Genomic DNA, 25,320 nt, shown 5'->3' with positions numbered 1-25,320 from the left:
AAGGTAGGGCTTGGTCTCACAAATCATGAGATTGTGACCTGAGCCGAAACCAAGAGTCAGACGCTTAACTGACTGAGCCACCCAGGTGTCCCTACATATTTTATTTGTAAGTAATTTCTCCATCCAGCGTGGATGTAGAATTCACAACCCAACGTCAAGGGTTGCATGCTCCACCAACTGAGCCAGCCAGATGCCCCACCCCAAGTACTAAAGGACTTTATCACATATCCAACTGGTGACAGTTCAGAGCAGCAGATGAGCACCTCTAGGCCTGTACCCATCTTGGCTCTTACACAGAATTGTCACTAAGAGTATGATAAACCTACTCTACCCCTCAGCCCTCACTTCTAACTCTGCCCCAAGATTCTATGTCTATGACACAGATACAGTCTGTGACACTGACTTGAATTGATGTGGCCTCCTGGCACCCAAATCTCCTAGTTCTGATTTCTGTGGCTTCCCATCACCCTGCTCTTTTGGACCCAGGTAGCTCCATCATTCATGTTCCTCCAGCCCAAGTCCTGGGAGCACCTGATGGCCGAGGCTAATATCCTTAGAGTGGCCTACTGTGTATGACCCAATGGCAGCAGAGCTTCTGGCCACTACTCTCAGTTTAGAACCTTGTGCAGCAAGGGAAATGTTTCAGAATGCACTTAAAACAAGATCAAAGATAAATCTTAAAAGCTTGAGTGGTGCTCCCTGCAAGTAAGTCAAGATACTTTGGCTCATATGTGAAGTTTAGGTTCATATGTGGCCAGCCTCTCTGCTCTTCTGGTGCTGTAAAGACACTGAGAAAGGGGCTGTTGCTTCTAAAAATTTGGATGCTGCCATCTAGAGAACTGCCCTGCCTGGCTGGTGGAAGTTTTCCAATCCTGCAGGAGGGTGGCTTTTCCTACTTCAGGTGCCTGTCTGGGACTGTGGCCTCATCTGAAGGAAGGAGCTGGGACCCTTAAGGCTGGGAGGCTGTGCCTGGGGAAGATGGGGGATGGAAGAGGCAGGATGGCCCAGCTTGTTAATAGAGGCCTCATTACACACATGCCTGAGTTTGGCTCTCTCTCAAGCGCCGCTCAATCAAGAAGTGCACATACTGACTGACTCTGTTCCTTCTGCACTTTCAATGATACATTTTTTAAAGCTGTAAGAAGTTTGCTGTACTTCCCATGCCAGAATCTTCTTCTCTGAGGACAAAGAATAACATTAACATATGCAGACACCCAGCATATAGATGTCCGGCAAGATATGACACTGTGATATGTTGAGATGAAGAAATTCACATGTTTATGCACACATGTCACGAAAACATTTTAACACCCTCCTTTCACATACACTTAGCCTGCAGAGCTGTGGGCACGTTCACTCACCCACAGCAGATTAAGTAGGTGGGGTGGATGTCAGAGTCAGTCCAAGCCCTCATGCCTAGCAATACAACCAGAAGTAGAGAAAATATGAATTCGGGTTCTCACTCACTTCCTCCCACCAATGCTTTGATTCCTGATCACTAACTTGTACCAGTGACATAAGAAACAACTCACTGACATTCAATATAATGTATGATTAAGAAGGTAATAAAAAAAAACCTCCCCTCTTATCAGAAGGCCTTTCTAAATACGAAACAAAACCTAAAACCCAGAAATGAAAAGATTAACATGTTTGACTACATATAAACTAAACAACCTCCCAAGGTAAAAATACTTGATAAGCAGAATCAAAAGACACATGACAATACTGGGGGGAAAATGTGCATCTTTTATCACAGATGAATGTTTAATTTCTCTAACAAATAAATAACTTGGAAAATATCAATTGAAAAAACTACCAACCTAACAGAAGAAACAATAAAGGACTGGGGCACCTGGGTAGTTCAGTTGGTTAAATGTCTGACTCTTGATCTCAGCTCAGGTCTTGATCTCAGGGTCATGAGTTCAAAGCCCCATATGGGCTCCATGCTGGGTGTGAAGCGTACATAAAAAATAAAAAAAAAAAAGTATATCAATAGATATTTAACAGAAAGGAATCGACAAATAGCTCTGAAATGTGTAAAAGATGAAAAATCTTATTCATAAGAGGAACTAATTAAAAATATACTGACAGGCCATTTTTCACTGATCAAATTGACAAAGTCCAAGAAGTTTGATAAACTGAGTTGGTGAGGGTTTAGAGAAATAGGCATGACCATACACTGTAGGTGGGAGTGGGAAACAGTATCTTTTATGAAGAGGAATTCGGCAATACTCATCATAATCACAAGTGGTTCCACCATTTGGCTCCCTTCTATGAATTTATCTTAAAATACACTCTTCTTCTGTGAATGATTCATATACAATGCTATTTATCACGCCACTATTTAAAATAATAAAGGTCAGACAAATTTTCCATTAATAGAGGGTTAAATATGATACATTTATGCAAAGGAACATTTTTCAGCTTTAAAAAGAATGAGAATGCTTTTTCATGTGCTGATATGAAAGATTTTTAAGACATATTAAGTGAAAAAAAATAGAGGTACAAAAAAGTATGACCATCATTTTGCGGAGTGAGGCGGGGAAACAGGTGTGGGTATTTACTTGTGTATAAAATAGCTCTGCAAGGATACAGAAAAAGCTGGTAATGTTGGTTGCCCTGAGCAAAGGAGCTAGGTGGCAGATGTGAGGGAGATACTTCATGTATGTTCTTTCAATCCTCCCAATTTTTTTTTTACCGGGTTCATGTATTCTCTCTTCAACAAAAAATTTAAAGCAAGTTATTTTGTTTTTTGTAAGATATCAATTAATTCAATCATCACCTTCAAGAATTAAAATCCTCGATAAAAATCCTCTCGATAATTGCAGCAAATAACCTTTTAAAAATTCATTACTCTTAATGGATGATTGGATAAAGGAGAGAGAGATGGCACGTGAGGCAGTGGGAGAATAGATGCTATCCAGGAGACTCGCGAGGTATGATGGGGAGTAGGGCAGGACGAGCGAACGAGGAGGCTGCAGAGGGAGAGAGAATCACAAAGCAAGGAGACAGAGACAGCATTTGCTGAAGCGGGGGCGGGGGGGGAGTAAAATTGAGCTACTGTACTTTGGCCATTCACCTCGCAATGTGCTTCAGACCAAACTGCTCTTTGAGACGGAGTTTATTTTTCCATGGACTTCTTGGGGTTTCTCCTGTGTATAAGGAATTGACAAAGGTTTGAGAAATTTACTTAGGAAACATGGAGGTCCTCTGACCCTACCAGAGAAAATAAACAAGTGTAAAGTGGTGCTTAAGGGAGGGTAAAATAGCTGTGACTTCATGATTTGGCAGATTCTATCAATAATATGAATGGTGGATATTCAGTGGGTATCAGATTTACCTATAACTGCACATGCATATACAGTATGAGAATAATTTAGAATTCCACACAATTTATCCCAGTACATTTTGCTTGTTAGTATCAATGACGTTGTTCCCACAGTACTGTAAACAAACCTCCATTTTTGAAAACATTGACTACGCTCTAATGGTTTGCCTATGTATCATCACTCATGCACAAGTTGGTGAACTTTTTGAAGGAAGGGGGTTTCTCATCTTTGTACTCCCACACCTAGCACGTAATAAGTAATCACTGCTGAATTGAACTGAATTCATATTGCCATCAGTTAGGGGTTATGTTTGGCTGCAAGTAACAAAGACCCAACACACAGGAGCTTAAACAAGATATGACTCACATAATACAAAGCACACAGGTAGCAGGCCAGGGTTGCCGCAGTGTTTGCTGGGAATCACCAAGGATCTGGGCAGCTTGGGTACCTCTGCTTGCACGCCTGACGTTCAGTGATGCTTCTCATGGAGAAGGTTGGTGGCCGGACGTGTGCACTAGTGTCTGGAAGGGAAGGGGAAGAGCAAAAGGCAAGAGGCCAGAGCGGTGCATTTGCCCCAAGCCCGACCCAACTGGTTCCTCTCCCATCTCATTGGCCAGAAGTGGATCACCAGGCCCCCCCTAGCTGCAGTGGCATCTGGGAAGCTGAGTGTTTTAACCTGAGAGCACCGCTGCATCCCATAATAAAATTAAGGTTCTCTTAGTAAGGAAGCAAGGGAAAGGAGTAGCAGTATCGGTCACAAGTGTGTAAAAGCCAAAGACGCAAACACATTTCCAACTCTGAAACTTCTCTCTCATTCCTGTATTTGTCCTGTCTGTAGAGTGGCCATGGTGAACGTCCATTCTCTTGCAAATCCCACCTGGTTCAATTACATGATAGACCACCAGAGACCACGCATTACCTTCCTCCTACCACCCTGCTCCTTCCGGGGTGATGTTCTTGGCATATTCTAAGACTCTAACTAAAATAACATAATTACGCGAGGCACGGTACAGTCCCTAGATTCCACAGGCAGTCTTCAGGGTTGGGATATTCCCCAGGGGCAGAATTGGATGCAAATTCCTTCTCCCTCTTGCTCTGCTGCATTTCTAGCCTCTCCCTACAACCCAGCAGTCCTCTGTGGATTGTATCATGGGATTGTCTGTATCAGTGGATTTCTTACAAACATCTGGCGGCAGAGGCTCGCCTGTTCCAATCCTCTGAGTCCTCTCAGACCACAGGCGTTCTGCTGGATAGTAAAATGATCTTTCCCCTGAGTCTGAGGAGGAAATTTGTGCTGGTCTCCTGTACTTCTCTCCAAGCAGGGAAAGGTTGTTTGTTCCTCATAATTAATGGACAGAGAAACTGGGCCTAATTTATTTTCCTCATAGGAATGCAAGTGTGTTCTTTCTAGAGAAGAATGTGTGTCTTTGCCTCACCCAATCCGACTCACAATTTCCCGTAAGGAGTAGACACACTTAAGCCAAAGGTGAGGGCAAGGAACAGTTATCAAAAACTCTGAAAGAGAGACTAAACACATTTTTAAAAGAAATCATGTTTCTGCTTTGGTCATATAATCTTAAGTATTTTGTATGATCATGTAAAATTATTATTAAGAGGCATTTAAGAAAGGCATTTAATGGGAGCTATGCATTATTACAGACTGGATTTCTGTGGTATTTAAGAATTTTCTAGCTCTTCAGAGTCATTGGCCTTTAATTTATCTTGAACCAAGATTATTGAATTTTGCTTGCACATCCGAAGCTAAATAGAGAACGGCACATTTCAAATGCCTGCCTGCTGTATACAGCACGCTAGGGACAGCGATAAATTGCAAAGGCTGTGGCTCTGAGACCCCATCAAACTGCATTTGCAAAATTCTTTGCAGATGAGTTTATGAATTCTTTAGAATAGATCCACAGAACTGACATTTTTCTCATTAATTCCCCACCAGTGATAGTCACATGTCTATGTAGAGGTAAAGGGAGAGAATGGAATGAAAAAAGCATGGCTTTCAGATTCAGGCCTGTGTTTGGATTCTGGCTCTGCTGTTCATACTGGGGAAGTGATCCCTAGCAAGTCACATCAGCCCTCTTTGCCCAGTTTCTTCGTCTGTAATCTTGCCTTGCAAGATTGTTGTTACCGAATGCAAAGCTCTTGACTCATGACGGATGGTAGTTATAATCAATATACAAAGCATTTTGCAGTGTTTAACCTCCCTGAAACCAAGGTGGACATTGGCCTTAGCACTATCTCCCATGACATGAATCGTGTTGTCATTGACTTGGTGCGCACCTGACCTACCCCACATCCTCCCATTTACTCTTGTTAGAAAAATTTCTCCCAGCCAGACATCATCTCAGTGCAACTTCCATTGAGTGTCAGGATGGGGTTAGGCACCTGACTGCTCACACAGCCCCCTGGGCTCACCTCTACTGACAGTATTCTCAATGTTTGCCTGTTCCGGGAATTAGGTTTTGCTTTGTTTTGACAGTGCAAGGGTCATGGTAGCCACTCTTTTTTAAAACACTCAATTGAGGTATAATTTAAAAACTGTAAAATCAACTCATAATCAGTATACAATTCAATGGGTTTTCAGTAATTTTACAGAGTTGTGCGATTATCACCACAATCTAGTATTAGAACAATTCCATCACCCCAAAGAGATCCCTTGTGCCCATTTGTAGTCGCCCATTCCCCAACCCCAGGCAACCACTGTCTATGTGGTTAGATTTGTCTTTGCTGGACATTTCATATAAATGGAATCATACAACATGTATTTTTTTGCACATCCCTTTCACTTAGCATGAAGCCTTTGAGGCATGTATGCATTGCAGTTTGTTCCTTTTTCTTCAGGTATAGTATTCTAACACGTAGATTCACAGAGACAGTGTTCTGTGCACTAGTTCAGTGCCTGCACATTACAGTGAATGTTGTGAAAATGTTGCTTGAATTAAGTTCACACTGATAATATTACAGTCTGACAATATTACTGCACACAGTAACAACAGACAAGAACATGCAAATACCCGTGACGTGTTTTGGCAATGTCAAGTCCTTACCCGAGGAGACTCCTCAGTAGCTTCTTACCTTGCCACTTTATGTGGCTGTTTAAAATTCTGAAGTGAGAAACACCCCTCCCTTCTACCCCCAGCTGTTTTGACCTTACTTTCGTCTCCTTCATGTCAAAACTGAATGCTCATATTTGTCCCAACACAAGGAGGCACCTCATACATATTAAGTGATGATTTATTCACTCATTCAGTTCACTCAACAGTATTGAGCACCTACTGTTTGCCTGGCATCATTTTAGGTGCTTAAAATACTTGAGTGAACAAAAAAGACAAAAATCTCCGCCTTACTTCCTGATGACGAATGTATTCACATTTGGGGATCCACTATATCAGTAGTGTGTTAAGAATTTGGTCCACAAAAGCCTTAATATGTTTTTCAAAAATCATTAGACTTGAGGTCAAAAGACATGAATAAACTATCCACAAAGGAGGAAATATGGAATACAGAGCACATAAACAGATCAGTCTCAATAAAAAAAATGGAAGAAATGAAAATATAAACAACTTCACTGAAGTTACTAGAAACATTATACAGTTTTTAAGTCATCAAAAAGGAATAAAAATTATTATATGCAAGGTAGATGAGTTAAGGAAAACAGAAATGCCCATCAACTGCTGGTGCCATTATGAACTTATTGGGTCTTTTAGAATCTGATTTAGAATCACTTTCAGAATTACTGATTTAGAGGGGCTCAGTCAATTAAGCATCCGACTCTTGATTTTGGCTCAGGTCATGATCTCACAGTTCGTCAGCTCAATCCCCTTGTCGGGCTTTGCACTATCAGCATGAAGCCTGCTTGGAATTCTCTCTCTCTCTCTCTCTCTCTCTCTCTCTCTGCCCCTACCCCATTCATGCTCTCTCTCTCTCTCTCTCTCTCTCTCTCTCAAAATAAACAAATAAATTTTAAAAAATTATTAAAAAATCACTGATCTAGAAATTACTTATTTTATGAATGTCCAAAGGAATTCATTAGGGAAAATATTATACCAGAGCTATTAATAAAAGGAAAAAGAGTGGACATACTCCAATATTCCACTATTTGAAAGTAAATGAGTAGATAAAAAAATAAATTTAGCATAATAAGATGGAGTGCTCTTACCCACTAAAAGAATTAGAAGACTATACACTTTGTGATATACAGAATGTATGCATCAAACAGCATTAGTTAAAACAAAGAACGAAAAATATTATGGATGAACTGATTATAGCTATGTAAACTATCAGAAAAGAGCATAAAGTGATACATATATTTGTATTTGACCATTTTTTTGTGACATGTATAATGATTCTTTAAAATCAGTAGCCACTCCTCCACCCACACTGCCCATCCACCAAAAAGTCTTGTTTCCTTGCAAAACACAGTCTCCACCCCTGCCTCTGCCTTTTCCAGTTCTTTGCGTCAGTAAAATGAAAGGGATACTATTCTTAGGTGCTGCACCCATGACTAGTCCATCAGTACAGATTCCCATGAGCTGTAGAGCAGCAGGGTTAGAAAGGATCTAGGGGGCACCTGGGTGGCTGTCAGTTAAGCGTCTGACTTCAGCTCAGGTCATGATCTCACAGTTAATGGGTTTGAGCCCTGCTTGGGGCTCTGTGCTGACAGCTCAGAGCCTGGAGCCTGCTTCGGATTCTGTGTGTGTGTCTCTCTCTGCCCCTCCCTGGCTCACACTCTGTGTCTCTTTCTCTCTCAAAAGTAAATAAACATAGAAAGAAAGAAAGAAAGAAAGAAAGAAAGAAAGAAAGAAAGAAAGAAAGAAAGAAAGAAGAAAAAGGAAGGAAGGAAGGAAGGAAGGAAGGACCTGGAAGTTAATTATCCATCCTCTCACTTTAGAGAGGCAAGAATTGACAGCCATAAAGGGGGAACGTTTTGCTCAAGTTCCCCCAGCTGTTTAGTGCAAGGATGGCATAAAATGTAAGTCTCAATCACTTTCACCAACTGACATAGTCTCCAGTATATAGTAGGAATTCAAGAATATTTGTTGAATGAAATAAGAGTTTCTTCTTCTTCTTCTTCTTCTTCTTCTTCTTCTTCTTCTTCTTCTTCTTCTTCTTCTTCTTCCTCTTCCTCCTCCTCCTCCTCCTCCTCCTCCTCCTCCTCCTCCTCCTCTTTCTTCTTCTTCTTCTTCTTCTTCTTCTTCTTCTTCTTCTTCTCCTTCTCCTTCTCCTCCCCTCCTCCTCCTCCTCCTTCTTCTTCTTCTCCTTCTTCCTCCTCCTCCTCCCCTTCCTCCTCCTCCTCCCCCTCCTCCTCCTCCTTCTTCTTCTTTTTCTTCTTCTTCTTCTTCTTCTTCTTCTTCTTCTTCTTCTTCTTCTTCAGTAGGCTCCACACACAATGTGGGGCTTGAACTCACAAACCTGAGATCTAGAGTTGCATGCTCTACCAACTGAGCCCACCAGGCTCCACTTACTAGTTTCTTTTATAATAGAAAACTGACATGCCCACATCCCGGGGTGTTTCTTCTGGGTTCCCAGCTGAGAGTCAACATCTGAGTATGAAAAATTTGGACTCATAGAGCAGGACCAAAAAACAAAACAAAATGAAACAAAACAAGAAAACAAAACCAAAAACCAAACAAAAAAAGAAAAAAGAAAAAGAAAGGAAACCTAAAGCAGTGTTCTGCGTTGGTGGGAGGCTGCTGTTCAACCTAAAATACTTGGAACAGCCCTAATTTTCATGGGTGTGCCTGCTGTTTTGCAGATCTAGGTCCTGGACCAATTAAAAGCTCTGAGTTTATTTTGGTTTATTTTAGGCAGCCCGCTGTGGCATCTTCCTGTTGTGGTTGATGACATTGTGTGGTTGGGTAAATGCTTGGACTCCAATTTTTTTTTTAAACGTTTATTTATTTTTGAGACAGAGAGAGACAGAGCATGAACGGGGGAGGGGCAGAGAGAGAGGGAGACACAGAATCGGAAACAGGGTCCAGGCTCTGAGCCATCAGCACAGAGCCCAACGCGGCGCTCGAACTCACGGACCGTGAGATGGTGACCTGAGCTGAAGTCGGACACTTAACCGACTGAGCCACCCAGGTGCCTCTACTTGGACTCCAATTTGAACTAGAGCACAATGCTCATTATTTTATTTCAAAAGGAAGCAGAGCTAGTATAGGAAGTCTATAGAGAGTTCTGGAGAAAGGTGGTATCTCTCACTGCAGAACTGGGGCAATACAGAAAAAACTAAGATGGCAAAGAGTATCTGGCCGCTTGTGTTTACTTTGGAGGCAGTCCAGGCAAGGGGGAAAGATCTCTGTTCTAAGAGGTGATCATGGGCAAGCCACTCTGGCCTCAGTTTCTCCAAGGGTAAATGACAATTCTGATTAAGAGGTTCAGAGAGGGTAACAAAGAAAGGATTTTGAAACATAAAGTGTATACAAACTAGCAGTCATGATGATGGTGGTTGAGATTGAATTCAGCATGAGCAAGAATTTAAAGACAAAAGCAGTTGGCGTGATGTAATTTCTTTTGAAATGACAGCAAGTAGGAGTGAGTGATCAGAGGAGGCCATGATCCTAGGGAATGATGGAGGTGACTACATGGTGGGTTTTACACGACAGAGAGAGTGAGAAACATTTGGGACCAATTTCCTCTTGTCCCCTCATCTCCCTTCCAGCCACCACGAAACACCAAACAGTTGTGGACCTTGACCAAGGTTTATCCGCCCTCTTTCAGCACCCTTTCCTTGTCAGCACACTTCTTATCTGGGACCCCGAAAACAGCTGAAGCTGAACAGAAAGGATAACAGATTCCAGAACTTGAGTGTGGACCTGAGTTATCCCACATGTTAGCTGTGTGACCTGGAGAAGGTTTTCTCGTGCTCTCGTTCCCACTCTCCTCATCTGTAATATAGGAAGGACACCTGTTCAACCTACATATAGGGTGTGCCCAGATGAAATAACATTCTCGAAAACTGCAAATCTGCACAAACTGTAAATTCCTTAGTCTCTTTTTGCCTCAGTTTCCACATTTGTAAAGTAGTTGCCATGTCTCACCAGGCTACTGTGGCTCTCTGTGAGGGCCCTCTGCATGTAAATCTTATATTACAGCTTACCCCAGATTTATAGACTCCTGTTTCTCTACCACATACTGGAATATCTATTTCTAATCTGACATTCTTTCTATTTCTGTGTCCAAGTTCACCCTCAGAGAGCCTGCAGTTTACTTGGGAAGCTAAGACCCTCCCATGGTTGACCTGACCACCCTCTCTTTTTACAGGAGCCTGCCACTATGGGAAGCTGGGACCCACATTTGACACAAGAGGACACTCCGGCCACGCTGAGGAGAGGGAGCCCCGGGATGAAATAGCTGGAAGAAACCGTGCCACTCAAAGTCCCATGGACACCATGTGACAGGAGGGGCTGTGTCCATCGGGCCACTGCCTTGTCTCACAAACAGCCCCTTCCATTCACTTCCACATGTGTCTGTTTTCTGCCTCTTGAGTGGGTCCAAAACTGGAAAACATCTGCACTAGTTTCGTCTGGGTGTGATTTATAAGGACTCCCCATGGTCCCCTCTCTCCCTTCTCCTCCTCTTCACCTCTGGTGCTTGGGGGTTTCGTGGTTTTTTGTTTTGTTTTGTTTTGTTTTAAACAGGCTAGTGTTTCTTGAGACTGGGTCACCTTGATTTATTATGCCCTGGACTCATTAACAAAAGACTCTGGGACAGGTCATTTATTTTCTGAGTGGTGATTTCCTGTCCTACCCCAGCCCTGCTCGGCAGGGGCCTGGTGGAGCACAGACTTATATTAGCTGCACTGTCACCATGGGAGAACGGAATCAAGCAAGGAAGGTACAGAGGGCAGAAAACGTCTCTTTTCTTAAGAGCTTTCTCCTTACTTTAATGATTTTCTTCAGAGTCCCTTTTGGTAGTTCTTTCTCTCCTCCCTCAGCAAATGAGACAAGTTTAACAAATAAGATGTGGGGTTGCTTCTTAAAGGAACAGACACAGATCTGTTTTCTCTATTTCACATTTGAATAGCCTAACATTTATATGCGTATTTATGGAGGGTTATTAGTGGACACCCAAGCTGAGCATGAAGTAGGTGAACTCAACGTTATGTGCACTACGGTCAACTATTTTGTCAGGTCCTTATTAAAATAATACACTCATGTTTGGGCACTAAAACCTGAAATGCTAATAATTTAGAGGGAGGTCACAAGGCAAAAGTGAAATTATTCAAGATTTTCAGATAGGCTCTCTGGAGGAAGATTAAAGAAATTGGCATGGTTTAGCCTGAGGTTCAAAGGCTGAAGAATGATTTATTAACTGTTTTCAGGTCTCTGGGAGGTAGTTTTATGTAGGAATGATGGTGACCAACTGTTTTCTGACTGCACTAAAGATAGAATCAGAGGAAGTAGAATTAAATTGTAGCAAAATTACAGAATAGTCATAAGGTGAGTAGCTATGGCTAAAGTCTATCGAGAAAAAGATGAGATATATCTGTAAAGTTGTAACGCTGTTACCCCATTTTAAAGAGTAACAAACAGAGGCTAAGAGAGGTTAAGTAATTGCTGAAGGTCACAAAGTGAGGCAGAACTGGGTCAGAACAAAGTGACAGAACTGGGTCTAACTAATTCCACAGTGTATAGAGTGTATAAATAGGTCAAAGAAATAGCAAATATATGTATATTTTTTTAATAAAAATAAATAAAAAAATAAAATCATATTATAAAGTTCCCAATAGTCTAGATTGATTTATGTTCAGAGAATAGGGGATTCAATTCTGTGGACTTAAGACCTTGGGATTCTGTGCTCCACTTGGTTCTGAGCTGGGAAGGCAGTCTTCTTCACTCACCTTCAGCCTAAGAGACAGGCAGAGTGGGCAGACCCAGCACCAGCACCCTCTGAAGCAGTCTGAAGACTGGGCTCTGGGCTGGTCATTTTTGTCACTTGTCATGGGCCATACTCCCAGGCAAAGGCTTTGGTCTCAGGAAGGCTATGGAGTTGGTGGGTGTGGATGGTTGAGGCTCAAGAAAGGCACCCCTACTGCCCACTGTGCAGGTCTCCTCGAAGTCCCTCCCACCATGGAAAGGCCAGTTAAGGAGTGTCTGGAGTGTGTTTCACTATGAGGATTGGGATTGATCCAGAACCACCAAAGTGGCTGGACTCCTGAGAAGCATGCAGAAGTGGGAGAAGCAAAGCCCAGCTGGATTATTGCCCTGCACATGGGTCAGTTTGGAAATGGCCATGAAGGAGGAGCAAGGCTGTAAGAAAGATTTCGTGGGTGGGAAGGAGAGCGAACATCTACTGCACACTTACTCTGCCAGGCACTGGTGAAGAGTGATGGACTACGTGAGGTCGTTCGATCTCTGCAACAACACTGTGACGTCAGTACTCTTACTATCGTCATTTACAGAAGGGGAACCAGCACAGAGAAGTAAAACACTGGTCGACGCTCCACAGTGAGGAGGAGTTAGAACTCGAATCCAGACCTAAAAGACCGTCTGACCCCGGAGGCTGCATTCTTAACTGCCATGACTCGGATGAGGTACTTGCAGGAACTTCTGCTCTTGGGTCACTGACTCAACAATGACATAGCTTCGTGCGGCCTGGTTTATCAAAAGTACTAACAATTGTAAACATTGTTCTAATTGAGGGATTTTACATTCATTCTTTCTCTGCTTCTTTATCTTAAGAAGAAAACATTCATGGAGAAGCAAACATTTTACACTCCCCAACTCAGACCTCAGATATTTAAGGGTTAATTCTTCTCTAATTGCTCAGTTAATTACTTGGAAGGTGTAGGAGGCAGTAGAGGAGGAGGGCAGGATTTTCCACAGGGGACCATACTGGAAGCGGCAAGAGGAGAGAACCAGTACCTGCTGAGTGCAGACTTGAGCTAAATGTTTTCCCATTAGTTACTTACTTCATTTCACCCTCCTAGCAGTCCTTTGAGGTAGGTGTTATCAGCACGACTTTACAAATGAGAAAGGTTATGTAACTTGCCTGAAGTCACGTTGCCTGTGCACAAAGAGACTGGCATCTTAACCCCAGAATGCTGCTCTCCAGGGCTGTACCCAAGACACCATATAGCAGCCAGTGATAAGCACAAGGTAACCTTGACAGAGGGCTCAAGGGGCTCAGCCAGGAGCACAATTGAGAGCACAGAGATGGGGTGACCCTGGCAGCATCCTCTAGTTCAGGCTAAGCCCAACCCTTCTGCTCTTCTGGGAGGATTCCCACCTTCGGTGTGTGGAGCAGCAAACTAGACAAACAAGAAGCCATCATTTCTGGGTTCTGCTCTGCCAGAGGCCTGGGGCATGACAAGATGGTTAATGCAAAGCTTGGCATGCCTTCCCTACTTAATTTAGGCCTCCTCCCAGGAGGGAGCCCAGAAGCGGGGAATATGAGAAAGGGAAAGGAAAAATTATTAGAGATAAGTGAAAAAAAGAGAATATTTATAGGGCTTGGAACATCTAATGGAAACCAGCTGCTAGAGGGTGGGGGTCTCTAATCTTGCCTGCAAGGGATTATTAGGCCTTTTCTTACACATACCTGTGTGTGGAGAGATGTCTGGGCAGAGAGAAGGGAGGGTAGGTTGGGAGGGAGATTGGGAGCATGAGCGCCAGCCTGGAGGCTTGGGGGAGGACTGTGCACTCAGTACATTGGACAGGAGCGAGCTGATATCCTCTCCTGGCCTCGCTCCACCCCACCCCCTTCCTTCATTTTAAACTGGAGCTGATTCAAACCTGCTGCTCTTGGAAAGAGGCCATCAGTACAGGCTCCAACAGAAAGATGATACACCAGGGGATATGAGTGTGAGAGAGTGGGGCAATCAGAAAGAATGAGAAAATGAGACAAGGGAATGGAAAAGGTGAATAAACAGGCGACGATGAAGGAGGGAGAGAGATGGAAAGATTAAAATGCTGGCCCACATGGGGAGCCCCAGAGAGAAGGGTGTGACTGTAAGTTTGGAGCTGGAGCAAATTCAGAGCTGATCCTTGTGGGCTCCGTTTTCTTTCCCACAGATCTGGAGGGTTCCAATAAAGATGTATGTGTCTGTTTGAAATTTTCCAGGTCCCTCTCCCATAAATCTGTGTTTCTTCTTAACCAAGGTCTTCTGGACCAAAAGTGTCATCCAAGAATTGTGTGAAGCACACTTAAAGATAGGAGGATGTATCATCAATGCGAAAAAGTATGATAATCAAGGCCCAGACTCTGGGGCACACATTGTGAGAGACAGCAGTCAACAACAAGGCACTTTCCAGAAGGCAATTTGTCCTGAAGCTAAAGCCTTAAGCCTCAGACTCTACCTTTTATTTCTAGCTCTCACTTAGGTTCTTACGTGAGAATATGTCCAGGAGTCGAGCCCTAGTATATATTTTTTAAGTTTATTTTGAAAGAAAGAGTAAGAGAGAGCACGAGTGAGGGAGGGGGACAGGGGATCTGAAGTGGGCTCTGTGCTGACAGCAGAGAGCCTGATGCAGGACTTGAATTCATGAACCATGAGATCATGATCTGAGCCAAAGTCAGAGGCTTAACCGGCTGAGCCACCCAGGTACCCTGAGCCCCAGTAAATTTAATTGGCATGAATTCAATGATATGTGTCAGGAAAAGGGGAAAAGGGAAAGAAAGAAAGAAAGAAAGAAAGAAAGAAAGAAAGAAAGAAAGAAAGAAAGAAAGAAAGAAAGATTAGAGAGCCATTTAACTAGTGAGGATAATCTGTCCATCTTTCAACTAAATGAGCAGTATTAGATGAGCTGAGGTGAGAGATGTGAATCTCTCATTTTAATTGGACTATTTTTAATTTTAAAATGCAGCCTTCAGACTTCATTGTCCATTGAGGTTGGTGTGTGTGTGAAAATGTTGAGTATTTGGACTTATGGTTCATGAATTGACTGCTCTCTCCTGAGTATCCAGCAAGTCCACAGGCATATAATAAGTTCAGAAAGGTTCATAGACCCTTAAACTCCGGCAGAGCCACAAGAGGGTGTGAGTATGACTGATGTGGTAGAAATTCCCTCCTTCAACTGTGTCCTTCCCTCTTGTTTTATTGTATTCACTCATTCCTCTCAATTTAAAACAAGTGGTTGCCTCACTATTCTCCAGAACCATCCTATATGTTATAGTGGGTCCTGTGCACCATAAGCAACATCTCACTGACAAAGACAAGTCTCTCATCCCCTAATTATCTCAATGCTGTTTACTCTTAAGCTCTTCTATCTCATTCAAATATTGACCTTCTTCATTAACTCAGAAACAAGTCTCTGTGTCAGAAGGATTAGAGAGAAAGTCAGTTCAAAGATCATGCTAACAAAAATGTCAACTGTCTTTTAGGAAATCATTATTACTACTGCTTCAAGAACTTCAGGGGAAAAAAACAGACCCTCTGCCACCCCCCCCCCAAAAAAAAGGCAAGGATGTTGTCCCCTTTGGGAAGAAACTCTCGACCAAATTGTCAGATGGGTTCTGTCACCGATAATCTCATCAGACTGGCAGGTTACAGCTCTGTGGCAGCCTCATCTTGCCCCTGGAAACATCCCTCTTTTAAGGGAATGAAGACTTTCCCTTGTGCATCAGCAGTCCACATGCTCCTGTGACTTGTGAAAACTTCTATCCCATTAACTCAACCAGAAATCCCAAGACACTGGGCAGAGAAGGGATTTCAAGACATTTAAATTTCCCTACTTTGACTTCTAGGTCAGACTACTGCTGGGTCCTTAGTCCTCAAGACCCATCAGGAAAGCAACTATTAAACTTTCAAAGTAATGCCAGAGAAAAGATGCGTCAGCACATTACAGTTTCATGCCCTGGACTCTGCTGCTGGTTTGGTACTTTTTTGGTCCATGAGGTTCCACATTTCCAGGTCATTCTTTAGATTATGTATTCTTGTTTGTTTGTTTGTTTATTTGTTTTAGATTATATATTCTTTTCAATTTTTATTTATTTCTCTATGGATCCACTGCCTTAAAACAAAACCAAAAACAATGAGCCATCTCTATTTTGTTCTGAAGAATTATAAAAGACAGTCTCCCAGCACTCCTACCATCCTACAACCAGTACTCTCCTCTCTTTCTACTGTTGTCTTCTCATTTGCATGTATTTTACAAAGAATGCTAGATGTGGGTCAATCACTATGATTGTGTTGGTCAGTGAAGTGTTAGTAGGAAAGTATAATACATATTTTTCAATGGCAAGAACATTATGTGGGGCACTGGCATTTGAACTTCTTATTCTTATCACATGAATTGGTCTCAATGGAAAAATGAATCTATCTAAATGGTCTAGCACACCCAAATGTCATTTTGAATAATAGGTATCACTACTCCATAACTAGAAAACATAAGTGTCTCACATCTATGTGAAATGTATAGGACCATGCTTTTTCATGGCCTACATTTAGGTCCTGTAGAAAATGGATTGCCTTTAAGGTCAACAAGTACCTCTAACTGTGACAACTCATACCATGGGAAACTCCAGGGGTACTTTGATCTTCGTATGTGACAATAAAAAAAAATTAAGTTTAGTTATTTATTTTAAGAGTGACTGGGGGAGGGAGTGGAGACTGAGACACACACATACACACACACACACACACACAGAGAGAGAGAGAGAGAGAGAGAGAGAGAGAGAGAGAGAGAGAATGAATCCCAGGTGATTCTCAATGCAGGGCTCATATCATGAACCATGAGATCATGACCGGAGCCAAAACCAAGAGTTCTATGTTTAATTAATTGACTGAGCCATCCAGGCACCCTGGTATGAGGTGACTTTAAAAAAAAAGAATTCACTGCCACTTCTACTGGGTAAGTGACCAGCCATAGCAATGGGAGAAAACATTAGCAGTGGCAGATTTGGGGGTAAGAAATGAATATAGTTTTGGTCCAGTAATTGAACAGCTCTAAGTTTATTTAACTATACTTTTATCTAGACAACTTTTCTCCATTGGGTTTAACAATTTCATAGAGGTTTTTCCAGATTCTTTGCAGATTAATCTTTTACAAGCATCCCTTAATCTACCAGCCTCAAACATGGAATGCTCACTCCTGTCTAGAGACTCCCAAACAATCATGAGTGGAGCTGAGATGGTGCATGGAAGCCAGAGGTTTGTGGGAACTGTTGCACTGAACGTTCAATTTCCTTAAAAGATTCATCCAGTCTGACTCTTCCTCACTTTGGTTCCTAACATGCTCTCACATTCTCTTCTCCCTGGGTAGTCTCTTCATCTTGAAATTCTCTCACCTTCTCTTTGTGTAACTGAGATCTGTTCATTCTTTAAGACTCAAGTTCATTTCCTCCTCCTCTGTGAAGGCTTCCTTGACTATGAAGTTCACCATAATTTCCCCTCCAATAGCTTGTAGTACCTATCCTGTCTTCTTCCTTAGGTTTCCATACTATCCAATACTTTTGTTAGGTTTCTCTACTGTCCAGTACTTAAAAAAATTTTTTTTAATGTTTATTTTTGAGAGAAAGAGAGAGACAGAGAGACAGAGAGACAGAGTGTGAGTAGAGGAGGGGTAAGTGAGAGCTAGGGTGACACAGAATCTGAAGCAGGCTCCAGGCTCTGAGCTGTCAGCACAGAGCCCGAGGTGGGGCTCAAACACACGAACTGCGAGATCATGACCTGAGCCAAAGTTGGACACTCAACTGACTGAGCCACCCAGGCGCCCTTGTCCAGTGCTTTTTTTTATTAGGTTTCTGGGTGTTTGAGAGCCACTGAGCTAGGATTCCTCGTGGATGGGTTCCAGAACTACCCTGACAGGGTAAAACTGTGGAGTAATGGTGTTAGACATGGAAGAGATAAATTGTAGGGCAGGGAAGGAGAGGACTAACAATGCAAATGGACAGGTGATATGCTCTTCTTTGGGGCAAGATATTTAGCACAGATAGCATCCTTCTTTCCCTTCTTCCTTCTTTCTCCCAGAGGGAGGAATGAGGATACCCAGACTTGAATTCAAGGAGACAAGACTGGCCTAGATAAGGAAAACTGGACTGATCTATAGTAAGGAGTTTGCCGTTTATAAACAAGTCCTGACATCCCAACTTGGGTGTTGGCAAACAATGTCATCAGCCTAGAGAAAATTGTCAGAGATACACCAAGGCCCCAGGCTAAACTGCAAAGTAGGCAAAACTCTTCCCTACCCCTCCTTCACACCCACAGTTCCCCAACACCCTGGCTACCCTCCGCCCTCATACTGCTTTCTTTGGGCCTTCCATTTCTGGTCTCTAATGGCCCTGATCATCATAAGGAACCCATATGATAAAGTTAGCCTTTCCTCCTTCTCAACAGGTACTGATCTCTTAAAACCAGATGTGGGTAGTCACTTAGCTTTATCTTTCCCAGAGGTATTCTGGACTAAACTAGTGTAATTTGGTAAGGTAGATATTGAGGGGCTAATGGCTTTGTCTATCTCTATCAGCTGCCCTCCCCTTCCCCAAACTAGACTTTGAATAAACTACCTTGATCATGGATTCTCTGACTTAACATGTGGCTTCCTTTCTCCTGGACCTCCTCTGTCCCTTTCTCTTGCAATGGGCCAAAGAATCACTCTTGTGGGGAAGACTAAGAGTTGGCACAGAGACTACTGGGAAACACAGGTCATCCCAAAACAAAGTATCTCCTGAATGTCTTATTAATGCAAACTTCTTAAGGATTATCTTTCGGAGGTTCCTGGAATCTTTGAAAGGGACCTTCACTCTCTAATCTTATACCCAGCACAGGATAGCCTTCTACAATGTCTACAGTTGGCGGCAGCCAGCTTTAGATTAAACACTTCATCTGACAGGAAGTTTAGTTTTTTCTAAGGCACTGTCCCATTGCCCAATTATACTTGTTGGAAAGCTCTTTTTATATAAAGCATAACTTTCCAGTTTCACCTTTTAAGGGATGTGGAATACAGCTCCTCTTCCCCATGCCAACTCTTCAAATTACTGAAAGGCATTTGTGGTTCTTACTACCCCCTTCCCTCCTTCTCTATTCACCCCCCCACCCCTCCCACACACATGCACACACACGCACCTCTTACTCTAGACTGGACATTTACATTCCCTAATGCTCCCCATATGATATGGTTTCAAGACCCTACTATGCTTGATTCCCTTCTCTTCTCTGGACATTTGACTTTGTTGATATCTCTTTTAAAGTTGCTCCTCAGAATTGGGTATGTTCCACTTCAGAAATGGTTTGGAGTTGAGACTCTTACTTCCTATGATCTTCATTTGACTGGAGTATTTATTAAGCACTAATATGTGCCAGGCCCATATATTAACAAGGAGCCTGTCCTCAAGGAATTTTTCACGCACTGGGTAACAGTAGTTCAAACTTAGACTGTTAGCCATTAACAACCCAGATCTTCATCTTTCTCTGAATGACTTATTTCACTTAGTATAATAGTCTCTGGCTCCATACACATTATTGCATATGGCAAGATTTCATTCTCGCCCCCTCTTCATTCTCATTGTGTTCTCACATGGTGAAGAGAGAAAGAGAAAAAGAGAGAGTGAGAGAGAGAGCACAAGAGTTCTCTGGTATTTTTTTCTTATGTTTTTTTTAAAGTTTATTTATTACTTTTTGGGAGAGAGAGAGAGAGAGAGAGAGAGAATGAATGAGCATGGGAAGGGCAGATAGAGAAGGAGAGAGAGAGAAGGATCCGTGCTCTCAGAGCAGAGCCTGATATGGGGCTCAAACTCACAAACTGTGAGATCATCTGGTATTTCTTCTTACAAGGATATTAATCCTGTTGAATCAGGGCTCCCAACACTTCTGACTTCAGTTAACCTGAATTACTTTGTTAGAGGCCCCATGTCCCAATACAGCCACTTTGGGGGTTAGGGATTCGGATTCAACATATGAATTTTTAGAGGACAAAAATATTCAGTCCACAACAGGCATGCAAAATGGAAAGAAGGAGATAAAATTATCATTACTGAGTCATGATATTATTGTGTATCCCCCAAACCTAAATGACTGTATCACAAATAATATGAGAATTCAGTAAGGTGGTGAGATACAAACTGGGCACAGAAATCCAAGCATTCATATGTACGTATATATAAGAGCAACCACTTAGAAGAGATAGAAGGAAAGATCTGCTGACAAAAGCAGCAATGATTATAAAGATGTTAAGGTATAAACTTAAGAAGAGATGTGTGAACTCTGTATGAAGAAAGTATCCAATTGCTCTTAAGGAAAGAAATGAACCCTTTATCAACTGAAAAGCATCTGTAAAGAGATCCAACATCATAAAGATATATATCTATTCTCCCTAAATTAATCTGTTTATTTAATGCAATTCCAATAAAAATTCCTAAATATTTTTTGGGGGGGACAAAACCTGACTCTAAAGCTCATAAGGAACAGAAAACAAGAATTTTCAGAAAAATTCTGAAAAATAGAGCAATGAAAAGGGCTGCCTGGTGAGGGTGCAGAGAGACAGGCACTCTCATACCTCTGGGGTATGACTTCTAAAGACAGTTTTACAATATTTATTAAACTTACAAATGGGGTGCCTAAGTGGCTCAGTCCATTCAGCATCCGACTTCAGCTCAGGTCATGATCTCACAGGCTGCATCAGGCTCTGTGCTGACAGCTCGGAGCCTGGACTCTGCTTTGGATTCTGTGATTCCCTCTCTCTCTGCCTCTTCCCTGCCTGTGCTCTTTCTTTCTCAAATATTAATAAATAAACATCTAAAAACAAAACTTACAAAGGCACCTGGGTGGCTTAGTCGGTTAAGCGTCCAACTTCGGCTCAGATCATGATCTCAGGGTTCATGGGTTCAAGCACCGCATCAGGGTCGGTGCTGACAACTCAGAGCCTGGAGCCTGCTTCAGATTCTGTGTCTCCCTCTCTGTCTTTGCCCCTCCTCCAGTCACGCTCTGTCTCTCTCTCAAAAATAAATAAATAAACATTCAAAAAAACTTACAAATGCACGTGCCTTTTAATCCAGAAATTCTTGAAATTTATCCTTCAGACATACACCCATATGTACAAAATAACATACGAACAAGATAATTTGTGGCAGAATTTTTTGTAAATAGCATGCAACTGGAAACATCCTCACTATAATGGTTTGGATAAATAAATTATGGGCCCTCCATACAACATAATACTCTAAGTCTGTGAAAAAGAAAGAGAAAGTTCTTTCCGGATTTATATAGAATGATCATCAAGATATATAGCTAACTAAAAAAAGAAAACAGGGTGCTTTTGTATAAGGTATGCTATGATTTGTGTAAGAATAAGGAAAAATAAAGAAAGTATACATATATATTTACACACACACACACACACATATATACACACATATATACGTACATTCATATACCTCTGCATACACACACATATAAATATATATGTTTACATATATATGCATATAATATCTCTGAAAGTATTTATCAGAAAATAGTAGCATCAGTTGTTTCCAGGGAGAGCTGTGTAGGAGAAAGGGTAAGAAGAACATTTTTACTCTTTTGCATCTTTGGAATTTTGATTCACGTGAATGTATTTATCTTAAAAAGTAAGTTAAATAATTAAAAAAGCAATTTATTTCTGATTTTTACCAATATCATGGAATTGAATAAGCTTTTTTTTTTAAGTTTATTTATTTGAGATAGAGAGAGCAGGAGCAGGGGAGGGACAGAGAGAGAGAGGACAGATAATCCCAAGCAGGCTCCATGCTGTCAGCACAGAGCCTAAAGCAAGGCTTGATCTCACAAACCTCGAGATCATGACTGGAGTGGAAACCGAGAGTGGGAAGCTTAACCGACTGAGTCACCTAGGCACCCCTTGAATGAACCTTTAAATCGAAGACCATGAAAGAGCAATAGTAATTTGAATTGTTCTAAATTAATGTATTCCAAATTCCCTTTCAGTTAGGAGAGATTGTGGGAAACAGAAGGGAGAACAGGGAGCCCATGGGGATGAGACTGAGAGTCAGGAGTCTGGGAGCCATCAGAGGGGGAGAGAGCCAGAGAATCAGGGAAAGTGGCGAAGCAGGGAGGTGAATGGGCAATCTGTAAGTTTTAGGGTGAGGACAAAGACTTTGAGGACAAAGTCAAGTGAGACTTTCTTGCAATACTTTGCGACCCACTGAGGACATGAGTTTGGGAGCAAATTTCCCTGTTCCACTGGCCTTTGAAATTATTGTGTGTAAACAAAAAGTTTATTTTCCCATTGATACCTAAGCGTTTTCTCCCCTGTGGATGGAATTAACAAAGGAGTGTCCCTTTGACATTCAAAAGCAGTCTAATTGCTTTATCTTTGTTGTTTGACAGTTAGGGTAAGACTCACTTAATACTGCCAGGAGGTTATATTTGAACATAGCATTTACTTCACTGTTTTATGCCTCCCATCACCACAAATAAATCTAATTTATGGGACTATAAATGATTTTGCCACTATATCCATTTTTTTTCAACTAAAACCATCAGACTCTTAGAGGACCCTCCCTTGGAAATCTGAACACAACAGCAGCTCAGTCAGGAAAAGGTTATGTGTCTCCCTAAAGCATCTAAGGCTTGAACAATTCCATCTCATAAAATGCTAGTGTAATGCAGTGGGAGCTGAAGCTGGGGCTCAATCAAGTTCTGATGGTTCCCAGCTCTGGTTTATAAAATAATACAAATTTAATCTTTTGGGATACACAATTACCTCTATTGCCACCTGCTGGTAAACTTATGTGTCATTTACTTCAGTGAATGGCTTTGCCACTGCTGATAAAACACATTTTGGAACACAGAGATAGATTTATAGCAAAAGAACTTCTGCTGCTTCAGGATTGGTCACTAGTTTACAGATGCAGCAGCTGATGCGAGGGGAGGGTGAATCACACTGAGTCATGTCCCCTCAGCATGCAGGACAGTGAATGACAAGGCTGAACCAATAGAGGAGATGGACGGTTTCCTCTGGCTGTGCCACGCACCCTACCAAGTTTTTAAGTTTGTCCACTCTTTTGTTTTTTTTTTAATATTTGTTTTCATTTTTGAGAGAGAGAGAGACAGAGACAGAGCACAAGCAGGGGAGGGGCAGAGAGAGAGGGAGACACAGAATCTGAAACTGGCTCCAGGCTCTGAGCTGTCAGCACAGAGCCTGATGTGGGGCTTGAACTCACGAACCACGAGATCATGGCGTGAGCTGAAGTTGGACGCTGAACCGACTGAGCTACCCAGGCGCCCCAAGTTTGTCTACTCTCTTGAGCTAATGAAAATATAGGGTTCTCTATCTCTCACACAAAAAACATCAATTTTTTTAAAACTCAGTGATTTTGAGTATTAATTTTTTAAAAGCTTAATCAAACATGTACACATACACACAGGCAGTTGCCTCTCTTGGTTCTGGAGTTGAAGCCAACACTGACAGAGACTTTCGTTTATTCTACATGCAGACTGTCTCTTACTTCTCTCGCGCACATACTTGACCCCCTGCTCTGTCAAAACCTAGACTTCATACTCAGAGCTTACACACTTAGATCTAACATACTCATACACACACTGTATAGCTAACACAAGCATCAGTGAACAATTGACACATTTTCTTCATGTTTGTAGTAGCATCAAATCCTTACACTATCTGGAATCTTAATAAGTAGAAGAAAACATATGGCAATTTTCCTTCTTTGATTCCACCTCATGATACTAATTGATTGGAAAATTCCCCCAAAGTATTGTCAGATTCTGAAGTAGCTTCTGTGCACCCATTTACCTGGTGAAGGATGTTTCTGGTGTTTCAAGTTTTTGGTAATTATAACTAGAGTCACTATAAACATGTATGTACAGGTTTTTATGTGAATATATGTTTTCATTTCTCTATGATAAATATCCAGGGTTAGGATTTCTGGGTCACATGGCTTGTACATGTTTAAAAGAAACTGGCAAACCCTTGTCCACAGTAGCTTGGCCATTTTGCATTCACACCTGTGATGCATGAGAGTTCCAGTTCCTCCGCATCCTTTTCAGCACTTGACATTGTCAGTACTTTTTCTTTTAGCCATTCTAAGTGCACGACAGGGGAGTGGGTGCCTAGATGGCTCATGCCATTAAGGGTCCAACTCTTGATCTCAGCTCAGGTCTTAATCTCAGGGTCTTGACTTCAAGCCCTGCATTGGGCTCCATGCTGGACATGAAGCCTATGTTAAAAAAAAAAAACTGTGTACAATGGTTATCTGTCTGGTTTTAATTGGCATTCCCCAATAACTAATGTTGTTGAACAACTTTTTATGTGCTCACTTGTCAGCCAGATACCTTCTTGGATGAAGTGCCTGTTCAATTATTTTACCCACCCCTTATTTTGTTTTGCATTAGGTTGTTTGTTTTCTGTGATGTTTTGAGAGTTCTAATATATTCTAGATGTGTCTTTTGGTGAAATAATTTTTTTGAATCATCAACAAAATGCAAATTTCTTTCAGTGCAAATTTATTCTGTTTACTTTTTAGTGATTCACATATGCAATAGAGTTGAGTCTATAAACTACAAACATTTTTATAACTACAACTGTGGGTACTTTGAATGATGAGCTCTCTAAGGAGGCCCAGAGAGAAAGCTGATGAGCTGCCCTGATCAGATTCTAGACAGGTTCATTCTCCTTGGTGGATTCACCAAAATCGAGAGTGTAGCCTTAGGCTTTGAAGATTTAGAAATGTGATTTGGCCAGTGTCCCACCGGAGAACACTTATTCATGCCAGTAAGCTCTAAAGAGACCAATGTGCAAGGCCAAGGGGGCAGCTAGTGCAGCAAGGTAGCCTCAGGTGCCTTCTTCTCCTATAGATTCATATGATAGGAGCTTCCTTAGTGAGTTTGGACTTGGACTAAGGGACTGGGCACATCAATGGTGGTGATTAACTTTTCACTGGGCCACGATGAAAAAAAATGAGCATAATTTAGTTAATTTTTCTTATTTGGCACAATTTAAAGGACTATCTTTTATTCAGAAGTTATCTTCTTTCTACGACTTTGACAAATTCTGCATTAATGTTTTTCTCTAGGGAATAGCTA

At 41.8% G+C, this 25,320-nt stretch overlaps 1 long non-coding RNA gene across 1 annotated transcript; it reads right to left on the bottom strand.

Moving 5' to 3' along the window:
- Positions 1–1,915: 1,915 nt before the first annotated feature.
- Positions 1,916–3,874, bottom strand: LOC122241963. Its single transcript, XR_006222063.1, has 3 exons — positions 3,696–3,874; positions 3,080–3,152; positions 1,916–1,946 (listed from the first exon to the last, which is right to left on the bottom strand). It is a non-coding gene; the product is annotated as an uncharacterized LOC122241963 (long non-coding RNA).
- Between the last annotated feature and the right edge of the window lie 21,446 nt (positions 3,875–25,320).

The sequence above is a fragment of the Panthera tigris genome, chromosome C2 (assembly GCF_018350195.1).
Source record: "Panthera tigris isolate Pti1 chromosome C2, P.tigris_Pti1_mat1.1, whole genome shotgun sequence".
In the NCBI taxonomy this organism is placed as follows: Eukaryota; Metazoa; Chordata; class Mammalia; order Carnivora; family Felidae; genus Panthera; species Panthera tigris.
This window is presented reverse-complemented; position numbering and strand designations above follow the sequence as displayed.